Below are 18,097 nucleotides of genomic sequence, written 5' to 3' on the forward strand. Positions count from 1 at the left end.
AAATTATTTGAACTAAAATGAATACACGAGGTTGCAAAACGCCCCCATGTCAAGACAGCTGAGAGAGGTTGCCTTGCGCTTTGCATGTATGACATAAGCTTTGCGTGATTTGATTTAGATTGATATGCTTTGTTGTTTTCCAAAGGGAGGCGAAAAGGGGGCGTTTACTGTCTTGTGCTTCATTCAGAAAGAAATATTGACAGTACCAGCCTGCATCAAGCCTTTGTCACATGTCGTGTGGGCTGATACTTTCCACTGTGGTGAGTAAGCGTTAATTTAATGTGATGAGATTTAAAAGGCAAAGTAGACATTCTTTTGCTTACTTTTTATTTAAGACGTGCATGGCCATAACAATGAATTAATTGGACTCATAAGTGTGTCTTTTATGAAGGCAACAGCAAATAAGCTTCGAGGTATGTTGTGCATTTTGATGACATTAGCATCTAATCACAAGGTAATGACCAGTTTTTAGTGGTAGTTTGCAATTTACAGCCATCCAGTGTTGTAAAGATTCGGCATATACTTTCATGTGATAGCCGGACAAATTGCTTGGTTCACTAAAATGAACAGTGTTGAATTGGGTTTTTAATTTAGAGTCGTACAACATCAAAAAAGATTGCCCATGCTTTTATGTGATAGCTGGACAATTTTCTAGATGTCGCTCGGGTAGTGTTCCGTCATTGGCTAACCATTCGTTCAAACTAACATCGCTTTTGCGTGAACTTACCGGTACTCGAATCTGGTCATGAATTCATTTGTTCCGTTTTCAGTTCAGTTGAGCAAAACCGTGTACTGAACCGTGTACTGAGCAAGAAACCCGGTTGTTGCTGACCGCAGCTCTCAAGGTGGATGTCTCAGTTGCAGCCCGGGCGAGATGCATTCCACAGTGCGCACACGGAGAGGCTGTCGATGAGGCGGCGGAATCCATGTGAGGACGGCTGGGTCAGAGGTCTGTTCGGTGAAAGGTGCGTCTTGATCTCGCTGGACGTACCAACATCACAGCACTTGTCACACTCACGGCATGCACTGTATGGAGATATAAAAATAAGTAATATAATGGTGAAATATTTTGGTGCCTGGAGACAATGGCCTGTTTTACAACATGTCATGCTATGGAACACAAGATTAGACCAGCCAGATCATTCGAAATGCAAACATGAGTAGGGTTCCCAGTAATTCCAACACCTAAACATGTTTCGTTGTATAATTAATCATTTGGTTTTATTTGTTTCCATGTCTGTCCATCAAAAATATGATTCCACGTGAAACCGGTGTGCGGTCACTGGTATAGAAAATGGGATGACTGTTGGATCCTTTTTTTGCCCTTTGATTATTTTGGCACTGCCGTTTCCATGTCTGTAGGCCTCGGTCCTCCCTGCGTGTTTCAAATAAGACAGGGCAAATGTTTTTTTGGGTATTTTGTTTTTTAATTTTGGTTATTAGCAGCATGTGTTTGTTGGGTCAGTCATCAACACACTATCAGATACCATCCTGAGTTGACATTTTAAAATCTATGCTGACTCTCCCCAATTCGTCGTGACTTGGTCAGACTCTTCCCACAATGAATCATGGGTCAAATCCAACTAAATAAATCTTGAATAGAATATACATTGATTCGTATCCCGGCTATTACATTGTGAATTTCAGACTCTTAACGGACATGGTCAGCTGAAATGTAGCACTTGGCGGAGTGGTGTTTACAAACACAAACTGTACTATACAACCGTGAACAGTCACCCAACTCAAGAGTGCTGAAAATCGGAACAAGGCAGATTATTTGGGGCCATTGAATGGGAAAATGTATTCCAAACTTCTGTATTCTGTTCCAATTGCACTTACAGTAGCCTGGAGTGGTCACAGTATCTGTTCCATATCTGTCATTTTGGGGATCTAATGTGAAGTAATGATTGAATTTAATTTTAGATTGTTCTTTGTACACGCACAACAAACACACACAAAAAAACACACACACACACAAGTAAGGTGTTCTGAGGGTTTCAGTCTCTGTGCTGTTCCAAAAGATAAAGAACAAAATATCACTGGCACATGAAGCCAGTCTGACAGCTTGACAGCTTGAGCTCAATGGAAAGCAACAATACTTAACATTACTTCACAAAATACTGGTACATCAACGTTACTTGACACAAGCAGCAACGTAATTGCCTGAGCACGTCTCTTGACAGGCTTCTTCAAGCTCTCAACATGGATGACACATTGAAAAAATGATGAAAGAACATATAAAACCATCTTGAAAGGTTTAACAAAACGCTTTCTTCCAACGTCTCTCCTCCTTTTAAAGCAGAAAGCGTTTGTAAACCACAAATTGAATCACTTATTCCAGCACTGAGCAGATAGGTTTGTCACTTGTCACAAAATGATCCTCAACCAACTGAACTCAGCCCTCTTCGAATTGTGCCATTATTTCTAATCTCTCTCATTTAGTACCTTGATCACACAACAGCCATTTTCAGTCATGTTGTAATTAATTGTACATGTTGAAGAAGGTAAATGTTATGACACTTTATCTTGCAAGTCACGATCTATGCATTTGTGCCGAATATCAAAAAGATAACTTCTGAATGGAGACACATGATTAAAATTCTGGCTCCTGAAGAGCCATGTATCATTTGTTTTCTGTTTCTGTAGTTACAGAACGGCCTGATTTTGTAATGTAAATTTGTTAATGTGAAAGGCACCACGGATGTTGTTGCGTGAGACACTTCCTGTTTTACGTTGCACAGAGAGCCCCGAAAGATGGACTGCAGCTTTGTGTTCTAAGCCAAGCACAGCCTGTACATTTATATTATGTAAATGTATTCAATATAATGAATTAGTAGGGTGTGTTCACTGTGAATTTACATTTTGAAAGACGTGATTGTTTACAGCTAGTTAGTTAGTTACATTTATGATAGGATTGGTGTATTAGCTTACGAACGTTAGCAATACTAGCGTAGTCACGCATTAGTCATGTACCAGACAATCTAGGGTGAATAAATTGCAAGAAACATCGACAGGTGTGGTCATTGAAGGAATTATCTGTCTGTCTAGCCCAGGGGTTGGCAACACGCGGCTGTTTAGCGACATCTAGTGGCTCCCTGGAGCTTTATAAAAAATGTTTGAAAATGGAAAAATATTTTGATAGTAGGCTAATATTGCTCACATAGATATAGATACATGTTGCAACTCCGAAAAAGGAGAGCTGTGGTGTTGTTTTTTTAAAACATACACTTTATTTATGCTTTTAACAGTCTCGACAAAAACAGACGCGTCCGCGTTCGACTCATGCCTTCTCTCTTCTCGTTCAACTCGAGAGGCGTTCAAAGACAGCCTCTGAAAAACGGAAATTCATGATCCCTTCAATGACACTAAGAAAAGCGAAAATAATGCACCAAAACAAAAAGCGAGGAAATCACAAAATAAATTCTATGGGGGCGTTTGTGAACACACAACAAAGGAATGAATAACAAACAATTCTGAGACAGTCCAGTCTCCGACATACTGTACATACAGCATGTGTTTCCATCATTGTAAGTTTTATAGAAGCCTTTTTTTTTTTTTTTTTTTTTTTGCGGCTCCAGCCATATTTGTTTTTTGTTTTTGTTTTTTTTGTCCTATATGGCTCTTTCAACATTTTGGGTTGCCGACCCCTGGTCTAGCCGCAGCGGGGACATGGCAAGGGCAGAACAATTAAAAAGAAATTCGATTTGCATTATTTGGTAATTGCATTCTCGCTTTAGTTTCAAAAACAAATCCGTCCAAAATGTAGACGCCCTGTTATTTGTGTGATTTCTTTTTTTTTTTCCAAAATGTCATATTTTTGTTGTAATGAAATTGAAAACATGATGAATTTTTATTGCACATTTAGTAACTTTAAAACGCCTTTAAAAAAAATCTACTGTGGGATAAAACGGAGCACAAATAGTACTGAGCACGCATACACAAATGCCTCTGATGTTGATCCTGAACGGCTTAAGCTTCATGGAACCAACACCACCAAATAGGCCCACGGGGACGTATCCTCCTTCGGATGAGAAAGCTGCAGTGCCATGAAATAAGTCAAAGCATGCCGCCACAATAATTGTTCATACTATGCATTTGCGGTAACGCGACTCCAACAACTCAAATATAAGTCTGACCAATCACGACATGGACATCAACACTTTGAAGTTGGTCCTTGCAGCACATTTGAAATGTGTTACCAGAATAGAAATGAACAATGCGCCAACACCTTTTCAACGAGAAATGCACCGTTAAACTTAATACATGAAGAAAGAAATATTCTCCATGTAGTGTACTTGTGAACATGGTCTTCCCATGCCTACCTTCGTCCTCCTTTTGATCTCTTCTTGAGACACACATCTGCGATTGTCAACAAACGGCAGGAGTAAGTTGCCAGTACTGATGTGAGTGAAGTAAATCATTGTGGAGGTGTGTTTTTCATCTTATAAGCAATTTTGCCAGCTAAACTTACGAATGACTGGTAATCAAGCCAAACATGTTAATTTAGCCAGTGACCCTTTCATGTAATGGATCCGATCAGCCTAGTATCGTGTGAACGGAGATCCCGATAGCACACGCAACTCCATTGTTTACAGTAAGGACCAGCTGTTAGCATGGCGGGCTAACAGCGGGCTACTGGCCGGTGACAAACCGGATATCCCACGCGAGTTGAAGAGGAGGAGACGTGGGTGAAGGACCGCCGCACAAGGAGGAGAAGGTACAGACATGTCCTCCCGTCCGTCATCATGGGGGATGTAAGATCGCTCCCTAACAAGATGGATGAGCTGGCGGCGCTAACGGGATTGGAGTACCGCGAGGCTAGCCTAATGCTACTCACGGAGTCGTGGCTAACAGCGATCACTCCGGACACACATGCCGAGTTGGAAGGCTTCCAACTCATACGTGCGGACAGGAATGAAGGGGGTGGAAAGAGAAATGGTGGGGGACTGGCTGTTTTTGTGAACGACAAATGGTGCAATCCGGGGCATATCATGATCAAAGACAAACTCTGCACATTGAGCTGCTAGCCATTAGCCTCAGGCCCTATTATCTCCCGAGGGAATTCTCACACGTCATAGCTGTGACAGTGTACGTCCCCCCGTCGGCTAATGGTGATGCAGCGTGTGATGCCCTGATGACTGTCGTGAACAGGCTGCAAACACAGTCCCCCAACGCCCTGCTGATCATCTCTGGGGACTTCAACCATGTCTCTCTGTCGTCCTCCCTTTCAACCTTCACGCAATATGTAACCTGTGCCACTAGAGACAATAAAATTTTGGACTTGTTTTATGCCAATACCAAGGAGGCATATAAACCCCTCACCCTCCCCCCTCTTGGAAGAGCAGACCACAACTTGGTATTTCTCGAGCCTGTGTTCAAACTCCTGGTGCACAGGCAGCCAACTGTGACCAGAATGGTCAGGAAATGGTCCACGGAAGCTGAAGATGCTCTGCGGGACTGCTTTGACACAACCAGGTGGGAACTCTTCAGCGAGGTTCATGGGGAGGACATTGATGCACTCACTGACACCATCACGGACTACATAAACTTCTGTGAGGAGAACACCGTACCCACCAGAACTGTGCGGTGTTTTTCCAACAACAAACCATGGATTAATCCCGACATAAAGGCCCTCCTGAAGGAGAAGAAGAGAGCTTTTATGTCGAGAAACAGAGAGGAGCTGAAGGCCGTGCAGATTTGGCTGAGAAGAAAGATCAGAGAGGGGGAAAAGACATACAGGATGAAATTGGAGGACCAGTTACAGGCCAGCAATGTCACTGGTGTCTGGAGGGGCCTGAAAACCATCTCAGGCCATGACAGCCCAAAGACATTGACTGAGAAGGACAAGGACTGGGCAGATGGACTGAACCGTTTTTTCAACCGTTTCGACCAGTCGGTCGTCTGTCCCTTCCCCCAACCACCAACTGCAACCACTCTCACTGAGGACTTCTCCTCCCCCTCCTCTTTCGACCAGCTCTCAACAACCCAGTCTGTCACCTGGTTCCTGCCTGTCCGTCACAACAGAGCAGGTGAGGAACCAACTGAGGAAGATGAATGTGAGGAAGGCAGCAGGTCCAGACAAGATCAGTTCCCGGCTCCTCAGGACCTGCTCTGACCAGCTGTGTGACATTGTCCAGCACATGTTCAACCTGAGCCTGAAGCTGGGCAGAGCTCCACAGCTGTGGAAAACTTTGTGCCTGGTCCCAGTGCCCAAGACCCCCCACCCTAAGGAGCTGAACAGCTACAGACCGGTGGCGCTGACGTCTCACCTGATGAAGACGCTGGAGAGACTCATCCTCGCCCACCTTCGACCGCTGGTGAGCTCGGCACTGGACCCGCTGCAGTTTGCCTATCAGCCTGGCATCGGCGTGGAAGACGCCATTATCTACCTCCTCCACTCAGTGCTGTCACACTTGGAGAAGGCTGGGAGCACTGTGAGAATCATGTTCTTTGATTTCTCCAGTGCCTTCAACACCATCCAGCCCAAATTACTGGGAAGCAAACTGTAGAACGCCGGAGTGGACCACCATCTCACAGCATGGATCATAGACTACCTCACAAACCGGCCGCAGTACGTGAGGTTGCAGAGCTGTGAGTCGGACAGGCTTCTCTGCAGCACTGGAGTGCCGCAGGGGACTGTTCTGGCTCCATTCCTGTTCATCCTCTACACCTCGGACTTCAGACACGCCACTCCAAACTGCCACCTTCAGAAGTTCTCCGATGACTCTGCGATTGTTGGCCTCATTACAGAGGGGGACGATCGGGAGTACAAGGGACTGACGAAGAACTTTGTGGACTGGTGCCAGCAGAATCTCCTCCAGATCAACCCTAGGAAAACTAAGGAGTTGGTTGTGGGTTTCTGCAGGAAACAGTCCTCACCAGCACCGATGAACATCCAGGGTATGGACATACAGAGGGTGACCTCCTACAAGTACCTAGGTGTTCTTCTGAACAACAAACTGGACTGGTCTACAAACACGGACACCCTGATTAGGAAAGGACAGAGCCGACTCTTCCTACTCAGAAAACGGAGGTCTTTTGGGGTTCAGGGGTCGCTCCTTAAGACTTTCTATAACTCGTGGTGGCCTCGGCCATCCATTATGGCATTGTCTGCTGGTCAGGCAGCATCTCGGCCCGGGACAGAAAGAGACTGGAGCGACTGGTCAGGAAGGCCAGTTCTGTCCTGGGCTGCTCCCTTGACACTCTGGAGGAGGTGGGCAACAGAAAGATGCTAACTAAGCTAAAAGCTATGATGGACAGTCCCTCCCACCCCCTCCAGGCCGCCCTGACAGCACGAGGTACCTCCTTCAGCCAGAGACTGTTACACCCGTGCTGCAAGAAGGAGAGATACCGCCGCTCGTTCCTACCGACTGCTGTCAGGCTGCTGAATAAAAATAATAACAATAATAATAATAATAATTAAATGATGTGAAAAACAATAGTAAATAGCAATGCGATTTATCCATTTTGTATTTATATTGCACTTAATTGAACGGTGTTTGTTTGTTTTTTCTTCTTTCTACCCACATTCTTGCTGCTGTAGGCTGTAAATTTCCCCAGTGTGGGACAAATAAAGGATATCTTAAATAGTGTGTGTATAATAGCAGTCCTGTTGTAAAACTCAAAAAGTGCTTGACGTGTACAATTGCTTTTCTTAGAAACCTGAAACCAAGTTTAAAGGAAAACAGTGAAGTGAAGAATAGGGCAAGAGAAGAGTCTGTCATCAAATATGCACCACAGCCACCGACAGACAACGCTATTATCTTGCTCAAACACAAACTAATGCAAACAACGGAGAAGGCTTTCTGTTCTATGGTCCGCCTGTTTTAATGTTGGCAGATAACCTTAAGTTGGGAATAGCTTTGCAGAGGCGCAGGGGGTAAAAACAAGCATGTGTATGTGGTCACGGAGTTGTGATTCAATCAAACTCACACAGCGTTAAACATCTAAATGATGACAATGCATTTTAATTTGTCACCAAAAGAAAAAAAAAACTGCTCTGTGTTTTGTAGCCTGAGGGTTGAGCCGTGCAGTGAAAACAAACTGCAATTGCCACGCAAACAACAACTGTGCAGTTCTGGTCCCGCATCCAATGTGGAATCAGTCAGTCAAGACGTATCGGGAACAAATGCGCAAAAAAAAAAAAAAAAAAAGGAATTCAAAGTTTCTGCTGACCTTGCTTTCTACTGGGGGGGACACGCTGTGATGGGTTGACAGAGAAACACGCCTGCAGTACAATTTGATTACTTGTGGACTATAGAATTCATTATTTGGTTGTTTGAAGATAAAACGGAAAGTCAAAATGGCATCAGGGAGCTGTAGGGAAAACCTGGACCCACTTCCTTCAAGCGGTATAGAGAATTGATGGATGTAAATTATACTGCTCAGATCATACAGCATTGGCACGGCGCAATTTTTTCATCTCCAGTCGATTGGTTATCGCTATGGACATGGCTGTGGCATCGTGGGACGAACCACAGGACAGGATCGCACTGCTTCCTCTTGGTGTATTTATTAGCCTTCCCCATGAGGTGGAAGGAAAAGCAGGTCAGTCGTCCACATGAGGAAAGCTGGCCAAAGCAAGTCAGAAAACTGTGGCGAAACCCTCAGAGAGCGAATGGAGTCAAGATCTGGATATGGGTCTTGTCTCCCTATGGCCAAAGTCATCTGGCAGTCAGAGAGTGATAAGTTTGCTAAGGCAATCATACGGCTCCCTTCACCTGTATCAAAGCAATTGGCTGGCCTTTGCTGGACAGCTGCTCCCTTGCAAAGTGGTTGACATGTGGATGGATAATCATGGCATGATCCAACCACCATATGGCAAATACCAAAAAAAAAAGAGCAAATGTGGGATGTCACATTGCAGACCGAAGGAGCAAAACATTCTCCTATTCGGGGATCGGCAACACGCGGCTCCAGAGCTTTTTAGCGCCATCTAGTGGCTCCCTGGAGCTTTATTTAAAAAAAAATTGAACATGGAAAAAGATGTGGGAGGGAAATTTATTTTTTGTTTTAAATATGGTTTCTGTCGGAGAACATGCTTAACGTTTCCCAATGCTGTAAAAATGTGAAGAATAAATATTACATTTCAACGTTTCTGTCAACCAAGATTTGCGCCATAGCCTGCCACACATGATTCTATTAGCAGGGCGGGATGCAAGGCAGAGGGCTTTTGCAAAAAAATAAAAAATATTTTTTTTAAAAAACGGTGTTTCATGTCCAAGGGTACTGACAAAGAGAATCTGGAGGGTCGTGAAAAGCATTTTTAAAATGGTACACGTGAGCTATGATAGTCAAAAACACTTTAAAAGTGTGTCCCATGCCTCAGGTTTTATAGAAGGCTTTTCTTTTTTTTTGCGGCTCCAGACATATATATATATATATATATATATATATATATATATATATATATATTTTTTTTTTTTTTATGTCCTATATGGCTCTTTCAACATTTTGGGTTGCCGACCCCTGTCCTATTTCCTCAGGCGCTCTGTTTTTAATCTTGTTCTTGGAATGACAACTAAAACTGGTGTTCACTGTTTTGATACAATGACACTTTTTCAAAGACAGAGTTTACATGAGGGACATTTACTTCATAAGGTAATGAAATAATGGAACTATAACGCTAATTGGGTCCGAATGCATTTTTTGGTTTCAATACAAGCTGTACAAGCTGTAAGACATGAGGCATCTTCACAAGGGTAAAAACAAAGTGTTCCATCTCATTTTATCGAGTGTGTGGTCTCTCTGGACTTTCTTTTTTTTTTTTAAGCAGTGTGTCAAAAAAATGCAATATTAAATCACTCCTGGGACTTGATAAATGATGGTCTCTAGATTTAATTTGTATGGTAAGCAAAACCCTTCCCCAAACAAAAGTGTCATATCAATGATGTCCAAACATGTAGACACGGTGATAAATAACCGTATCGGTTGCCCTTTTACTTGAGGGTTTTCGCAGTTAGCCGTCGATGATGAAATATGAAAATAAGTGATTGCCAAATGTGAACAGGTATGCGTGGGTGTGTGCATGTGTTTGTGTGCGCGTGCCCGCATGATGAGTGTCGTGTCAGTGAGGTGGCCTGTTTCTATTAACCCTTACCTGCGCCACCAAACTCTCTGGGGAGGTGATTATTCTCTAGCCTGGCTAATGGTCCTTCCTGACAGCACTTAATGAAAATTAATGGGCCGCTCAAAAGACACTGCACACACAAATACAGAGGCCTCTCCCTTCATCGATGCACATTATTACCATTGTTAAAATAGCGGTCGCTGTCGAAAAGACGATAATCTTCCCAATGTGAAACACATCACCAGCATTCTTTTTTTTTTATTCCGGCGAGCCTTTTGTGTGTGTTGTTACCTCAAACAAGGGGACATTTTCTTTCAATGTATTTCAGAGTGTCTTGTCCTGCTTTGGTACAAGCAGGGAAATCATTTTCACTTACCACAGGCATCCTTCTGGTGACTGTGCTTTGAAGGTCTGGGATGAGCAATGGAGACCCTCAACCTTAGTTTTGGTTGTTTGGGATATAACAAAGGTCCTGGTCTTTTGTGTGCCGGTGCTCGCTCCGTGGCTGCAAGGCCTAGATCATGGGTCGGAAATCTATGGCTCGCGAGCCAGATGTGGCTCTTTTGATGATTGATTGCATCTGGCTCGCAGATCAAACAAAATATTCTCGCTTGTTTAATCCATCCATCGATTTTTCACTGCTCATGTCTTGTTCAGGGCTGCATTTGGCTCCAGGAGCAATTTTGATCTGATGATACTGGCCTACGTTGGCCGTTGCTGCGTAAACAGGTAAACGTCCCCTTTTGAATCAGCCCGCTCGGTCATTAGCTCAAAGCTAATCCTTCCACAAATAAAATGGCGAAAAGAAAAAAGGATGACGAGTATGGTACACTTCAGGACAATTGGACCGAATGATTCGCCTTTGTGGAAGGTTCTGCAGTGTGACAAAATGACAAAATTTTCCAAATATTTTGCTTTAATGGCTCTCTTAGTCAAAAAGGTTCCCGACCCCTGGCCTAGACAATCCTCACGCGAGAAATTGTAAATGGCAACGAAGACACCATGTCCGCATGACACGTTTTCTGGAGAATGATCAGACTCTGAATTGATTGCCCAATCAAAAATTACTCCACAATGGCAGTTCCACACTCCCGCACGTTTGTTGCATCATATTTGGGGTTTCTGCTTACGGAAGGGCACCAAGAGTAGTCGGAATGTAATAAAGGGATGCATTGCTCATGAACTGTGCAACGATGTCATCTTTCAAATGTATCCATATGTGAAAATTTGTGTCACATTGATATGGTCGGTATGCTTTCTTCCTCTCGCTCATTTCAGTAGACAGCAAACAGTCTGAAAGTTGCAATAATTGCAAGTGTGACCTCACGCTCTATGGCATAGGTGTCAAACTCAGGTTTTCCAAGTCTCCCTGTTGCAACACACCTGATTCAAATGATCAGATCATCAGCAAGCTCTGCGCAAGCCTGACATTGAATCTGTTCATTTGAATCAGGTGTGTTGCAACAGGGAGACTTGGAAAACATGCAGGACAGCGGCCCTCCAGGAAATGAGTTTGACACCTATGCTCTATGGCATCGTGCGCTTATTCATTTCACCGGTGACATACTGTATGTTTAAATCTGAGCCGAGGATTCCAATCTCTGGGGCTTCTAGTTAAGGAGATTTGCATGTTTCATGTGAAGTATCATAAAATAAGAACATTCGATGCACTTCATTCCTCTCACTTTTTTTTTCTTTTTAAAGATTTATGCTGAGGGGGATTGTCTAATATTAGCTATCAGATTAGCCTATTTGTGTTATGCATATCAGCAGCAAGATGACATGATAAAGGGTGAGTTTGGTTAATTGCAAAACAGCGCTCGGCATCAGATTCTTGGCATGGGTGACAGGGGAGCAGTTGTCCATGTGAGGCGCATTATGAAAAGCAATGCGGGGGTAGTCATCGCATTTTGCATCTGCATTGTGCAGCTTGTCCAACATGAGCATAAAAGGACGTGCGTTATGAAATCTGTAAAGTGATGGAAGCGGTGAGGACAGGAGAGTAGATGGTATATGCTGACATTTGTACTGTACAATTAAGCAGAGGGAGCAGAGGTTGTCAGATTTTGATTGTGTGACATTTACAATGCAATCGAAAGACATTAATAATGCACTTAGATAGGACCGCCGTGTACACCTGCTGCGCTAAAGCGGTCTAAGGCCGAGATAAGAGCAAACACGACTCCCGCAGACCCCTTGTTGACTCTTGCAGTTTCAAAGGCTTGATAGTAGCCCTCCACCGCTATCCCCCCCAAACCCCACCCCACCCCACCACAGGCTCATGTGTTCCGGCACTTTTAATCCGCCTCACACACTCTGCCCTTCTGTCTGACCTCCAACCCGCATCCCTGTTTCAGATCTCTGACACGCCAATTCGTTCCGTTCACTCGGTCGGAGGCGACACATGTGGCAAGAGTGCCATCACGGGTTACGGCGGGATTTTCTACTTGCCATCATTTTCACCATGTGTTCGAAGAAGGAGTTTGCTGCCCCCTGAAGAGCCCGCAAAAATAAATAAATCCATGAAAAAGAAGGCAACCGGTTGTGTAATGAACCTAGACTGCCACCTACTGTCCACTGGGATTTCACCACTTTCTCACCGTCAACCGTCTTTTGGAAAACACAGAACAACAGTGCCACCTGTAGTTCAATGAAAAAGTTTCATTTTTATTACTGCATGTTTTTTGTGTGTGTGTGTGTTTGTATGGTCAGTTTCAGGTCATTTCCAAATCTAAACTTGAGATAAATGTGTCTCATTTGAGTAGCGGACCAAGCTCAAGGTAATGATTCCTCGATATGGCACCATTTGCAATCATCCTACATCTGACCTCACGGTCCCCTCTTAAGTATTTTTGTCTCCGTCAGACAATGCAGATTGTTTTGATGTCGACGTGCATTTGTGCCAGACAGGTGAGATGAGATTCATAATTGAATAGATCACGAGGACGATATTGGCATTTAACAACGAGGCATCTTTTTTTTTTTCCTCTGCACAAATAAATTAGGTTCTGGTTGAATAATCAATTAGCTTTGCTTTATACTATTAGTTTCAAGCGTATGCCAATCAATATTGCAGTGAAATTTTGCTGTTGCAAAATTTCAAAATCTCATCTTTACTCCGTCTCCCGAAATGTCATCTGGAATTTTTGCGATGTTTTTTTTTTTGTTGTTTGTTTTTGTGAACGGAATAAAAAAAGAAGACCTATGAGCTGGATCGTTTTCATGCATTGCCATGACACAAACATCCCCCTCTGTTATTCATCTTATGCCCCAACTGCAGGTTGATCTGCGGAGTTAAAACCTGAAGGGAAAACTCAGAGGTCAGTCTGCAGAATGCACCACCTCAACCGAGCCGCTGTCTCATTGAAATTAAATGAAAATAATAAATGAACTAGAGTCTAACTTTTCAATATTCTGCAAACGCACTCCGCTGATTGGTTTGAAGTGGTGACATTTCACAATACAAGTAAGGAGAAGTCGGCAGAAAATTGAATCATTTTTCATACATAATCATCCAGCCATTTTCTAATCCTCTTATCCTCACAAGGGTCGCGGGTGTGTTGGAGCCTATCCCAGACGTCTTCCGGCAGTAGGCGGGGGACACCCTGAATAGGTTACCAGCCAATCGCAGCCCACACATAGACGAATACGTAACCAATCACGCTCACACACACACCTCGGTACAATTTAAATTGTTCCATTAATCTGCCATGCATGTTTTTGGAATGTGGGAGGAAACCGGAGTACCCGGAGAAAACCCACACAGGAAGGCCGGAGCCGGAATCGAACTCTGCACTGTGAGGCAGACATGGAAACCAGTCGATCACTGTGTCACCCCATACATAATCATTTACCTCAAAATAGTAATGAATGATGACAGGTCATGAAAGGCAATCTTGGTGATCCACTTTGAGTACAATCAAATTATTGAATGAGCTACAAACATTTCCGCCTGCTAAATTAGTCGAACTGCTTAAAGATCATCCAGCATCGAGTTTTCTGGAGAAGAATGGGGTAGAGTATGTTTTCCAATCTCAAATGATTGCCAGTGAAACACGAAACTGGGATTGTTTTCTAACGCTGGATGAATTTTTTGGTCAATTTGACAGTTAACCCATCTAATCCCACCGGTCACATTTGTGAAGGACAACAATGATTTAATTTACAGGGCTCTAAAAATGTGTCTTACTGATTAGTTAAAAGGGCTACCAATGACACCTGATTTTGACTTTTAAATGTCTGGGAAAAATTTGGGATTAAATGGGTTAAGCCATGGTCCCCAAACTACGGCCCGCGGGCCGGATACGGCCCGTCAGCACATTTGGCCCGGCCCTCTAACCCTCCTGTTGTCCTCGGGTCAAAATGACCCGTCACTGTGTTAAAAACGCCCCAAAAAAACCCTAACTGCAAACAGCGGTGTCTACAAGCCTACTGGAACCTACAAAAGGATTATAAGGAAGGAACAAAAGAACTTTAAGAGACTGCTCATATGTGTCAGAGAGATTCTGCTCTGACAACTGAGCTGAACTTTTATCTGTTAAGATTGTGCATGGCACAACAGAAAGTTAATGTTCCATGGCTTTTTTTCTATGAAGAACCCAGAGAGAGTTATTTAGTTATTATTTATTTCCTGTTTTTTCTGTGAAGAACTCAGAGAGGGTTATTTAGTTATTATTTATTTCATTAATAGTGTTATTATTTGTTTCCTGACTTTTTTTCTGTAAAGAACCTGGAAAGGGTTATTTGGTTATGTGTGGCTTTCTGGAAAACAATAAATTTTTTAAGCTCCCCTAATATCGTCACACTTTTTCTGTTACAAACTGACACCGGCCCCCCATCAGAGAAGGGAAAAGTTATGTGGCCCTCACAGGAAAAAGTTTGGGGACCCCTGGGTTAAGCACTTGACAACCCAACAGGAAAAAAAAAAAAAATCATGATACAGGTCTTAGCAGCCCAGTGCAGCATCGGGCATAGGTGAAGAAGAGCTCAGCATTTGTTGGAAGGCTGAAGTAGGTCAGCAGGTTGTTAGAAACAAACAAAACAAAAAGAAGCCAGCAGGCAAGTGAACTTTTAGTCATGTAAAATAAGGCAGGTAGGCGACCTGCCATTCTTATTCAATAACTAATAACTACATAATCATCTGATGTCATACATTCCATATCTGATCCACGCTCAATTGTGTTCTTTCTCTTTAACAAAAAAAAAGTATATTTAATTTTTAGATATATTTTTTTGATATAGCTATATTTTCATTGTTGGGTAATCCTGTAAGGTCAGCACTGTTCAACTCTTTGCCATGAAAATAAATGTCCACTAGAGGGTAGTAGTCTACCATCAGTGAGCAGAAATCCAAGTCCGTGACCTTTGCGGTTCCAATGCAGACACGCTTTCTTGCCATGTAACAGTTCACAATCAAATGGAGACGTCATATGTTCCATAACTTCTCTATATAAAGAAATCATTCATTCTAAAGAAGAACATTTTGCTCATCTTGAGAACAAAGCAGCATTTAAGGGGATGGAATATTATTGCGCAACTAATGTTCATCTCCACGCAGCCAACCATTTGCTGTGGCTTGTCCTGTGGAGGATCACAGGCGAGCTAATGGTACAGGCTGGACTGGTCGCCGCACATGTGAACAAACAACCATTCACGCCTTTTGGGTAATTTAGAGTTCAACCCAAGGAAGGATAGGTATCTTAAATGTAATTTTTGAGGTGCTCACAATGTTTCCTCGGGACTACTGGGAGGCCATATAGGACCACAATCAAGTCAAGTCACACTTATTGATATAGCCCTTAATTGCAAACAGTCTCGAAGGTCTTCATATGCCCACAATTGACAAGTATTCACAACATCCTGTGACCATAGCCCCCTTGAGGGCAAGGGAAAACTAAAAAAAAAAAAACATCTTGGGGGCGGGGCGGGAGAAATGAGAAACCTTGATAAGGAGCCGCAGATGGGAGAATGGATGACCAGGCTGCGATGAATGCCGAGTGGGCAACATTTGACACAAATAGCATGTACCATGTTCATGACAATAACATAAAATCTATGATGAAAACGCTGCACAGACTTCCTAACCAGAAGTACAGTATGACAATAACACAACATTAAATAGACGCAAAGACATGCCTACATGCAAAATATGTGCTTTTCTTAATATATTGCATTAAGGCATTTTCCAGAGAGTGTTGAACAAATCGATTATCCGTGTGTGTGTGTGTGTGTGTGTGTGTGTGTGTGTGTGTGCGTGTGTGTGTGTGTGTGTGTGTGTGTGTGTGTGTGTGTATGTGCACTCCCAAAATTGTTGGCTGTTTTTCTGTCTTCCGAATTGGTTATGGCCTGATGATGGGCTTTGTCGGACTCTTTTGCTTTTGCACACCACAGACACCATCAGGTTGGTGTGAGAGAGAGAGAAAAAAGTTGTAATCAGGCGAGACAGAAAAGAAGAGTGATAAATAGTGGGCTCATGAATGTTTTATTCATTTATGTAAGAGATAGAGGGTGAGGGGTAAGCTGATCGACAGTTGAACAAAGAACAGAGGGCTTGGAGAGACAAAGCAACAGTTACATAAATTCCAGGGACACGTGAAGTGTCAATTGGAACATGCTGTAAAAATTAGGATTTGGATTGTTTTGGGATATTTATTCATATTTTCCATTTACAGCACGGCACAGGGAGATATTCATTACACTCATTCTGAGACAGTTCCCCCATCGCCTCCATTTTGCTCCCCCGCCCCACTTTTTGGAGCCTGGCTTCAAGTCTGTGGCGCCACACTTCCAAGTGACAGCTTAATGCTGCTGCAAAAATTGCTACTTCTGCGGACTGGGCAAAGCGAGGATGGAATTTTTAATGGCTTCTTTTTCAGGGGTTGGCTCTTCTGGGCGCTGTCTCTGACTTTGTGTGTCATATTTGCCTCAGTACTGATGTCTAAAACAAAGTTGGTTTTGGTCTCCTTTTCTTGGCGAAAGTAGAACACAACTTGGCATATTTGGTCGACTGTCCTTACACACCTCAAAAACAGAATTTAAGTAGATCCTTTGAACGCAATCCTTTCCAGGCTGCTATTAAACCTTCCGTTAGTTGAGATTCAGAACTGATTTCAAATGTTGAACTATACAGTACATAGTGGAGTAACTTTTCCATGTGCCTGCACTCAAAGGCAGGCAAGATTCACTTCAGTTCCATGTGCACTGTGTTCCATTTCCAAAAAAAAGATAATAAGGTACTACACGGATTTTGGTGCGACTTTACTTTTTAGTAGTCAAACCTAAAAAAAATGCATTGTTGCTTTTTTACGCAGTCTGAAATATTGGAAACACTTGACCCGAGGTATGTGTAAAACTTCACATTTCACAGCCCCCACTTTGTTCAGCGAAAAGGTCGGTGCTGATGGACAGTCTGCTGCTGGATGGATGCATGGATTGAGGAGCCGACGATGAGAAGAAAGGAGCGTCAGCGCAGAGCACCGATGTGTATGTGGAACTGGGAGTCGCGGCTTGGAATTGAAGCGGATTTACATGGGACAGGAGAAGAGACCCAATCTCTTTTTCGTTAATGGAAGCTATAGCTTCTTGTTGCTTTCAAGCTTAGCTTGTAGCAGACGTGTGCACATTTCTGCATGACGTCTTTGATCCACTGGTGAAAAGAACACTTTGGTTCGCTCCTCTTTCATCTACGACTACTTCAAACAACAAAGTGAATGGAGGAAAAGTGGTTAAGATGGCACGACTGTCTGTTTTATGTGTTGTGTTGTATTATTTTGTCATTTTATGTTAATTGTTCTTTTGATGGCAGTGCGGGCACCCGCAGCGGCTCCTCTTGTTGTCTGTTGTCTGTTTAAGAGGGAGGAAATTTCATCTGTGCTGTATCACATACAGCACATTTGACAATAAAGTTGTACTTGATACTTGATACTTGACATGCCGCATCACACTGCAGTTTACTGCTACTTTGCATTTGCTAATCAACGTTTCACTACAATGACAATTTGTCCGTCTCTGATATGCATTTTAAAACGA

The 18,097-nt window shown here is 43.1% G+C and overlaps 1 long non-coding RNA gene across 1 annotated transcript; it reads left to right on the forward strand.

Moving 5' to 3' along the window:
* Positions 1 to 218: 218 nt before the first annotated feature.
* On the forward strand, positions 219 to 13,032 carry LOC147192108 (uncharacterized). The gene is made up of 3 exons (XR_015103566.1): positions 219 to 260; positions 771 to 965; positions 12,427 to 13,032. It is a non-coding gene; the product is annotated as an uncharacterized LOC147192108 (long non-coding RNA).
* The last annotated feature ends 5,065 nt before the right edge of the window (positions 13,033 to 18,097 follow it).

Source organism: Hippocampus guttulatus, chromosome 17 (assembly GCF_054856545.1).
Source record: "Hippocampus guttulatus isolate MCC_2025c chromosome 17, RoL_Hgut_1.0, whole genome shotgun sequence".
Classification (NCBI taxonomy): domain Eukaryota; kingdom Metazoa; phylum Chordata; class Actinopteri; order Syngnathiformes; family Syngnathidae; genus Hippocampus; species Hippocampus guttulatus.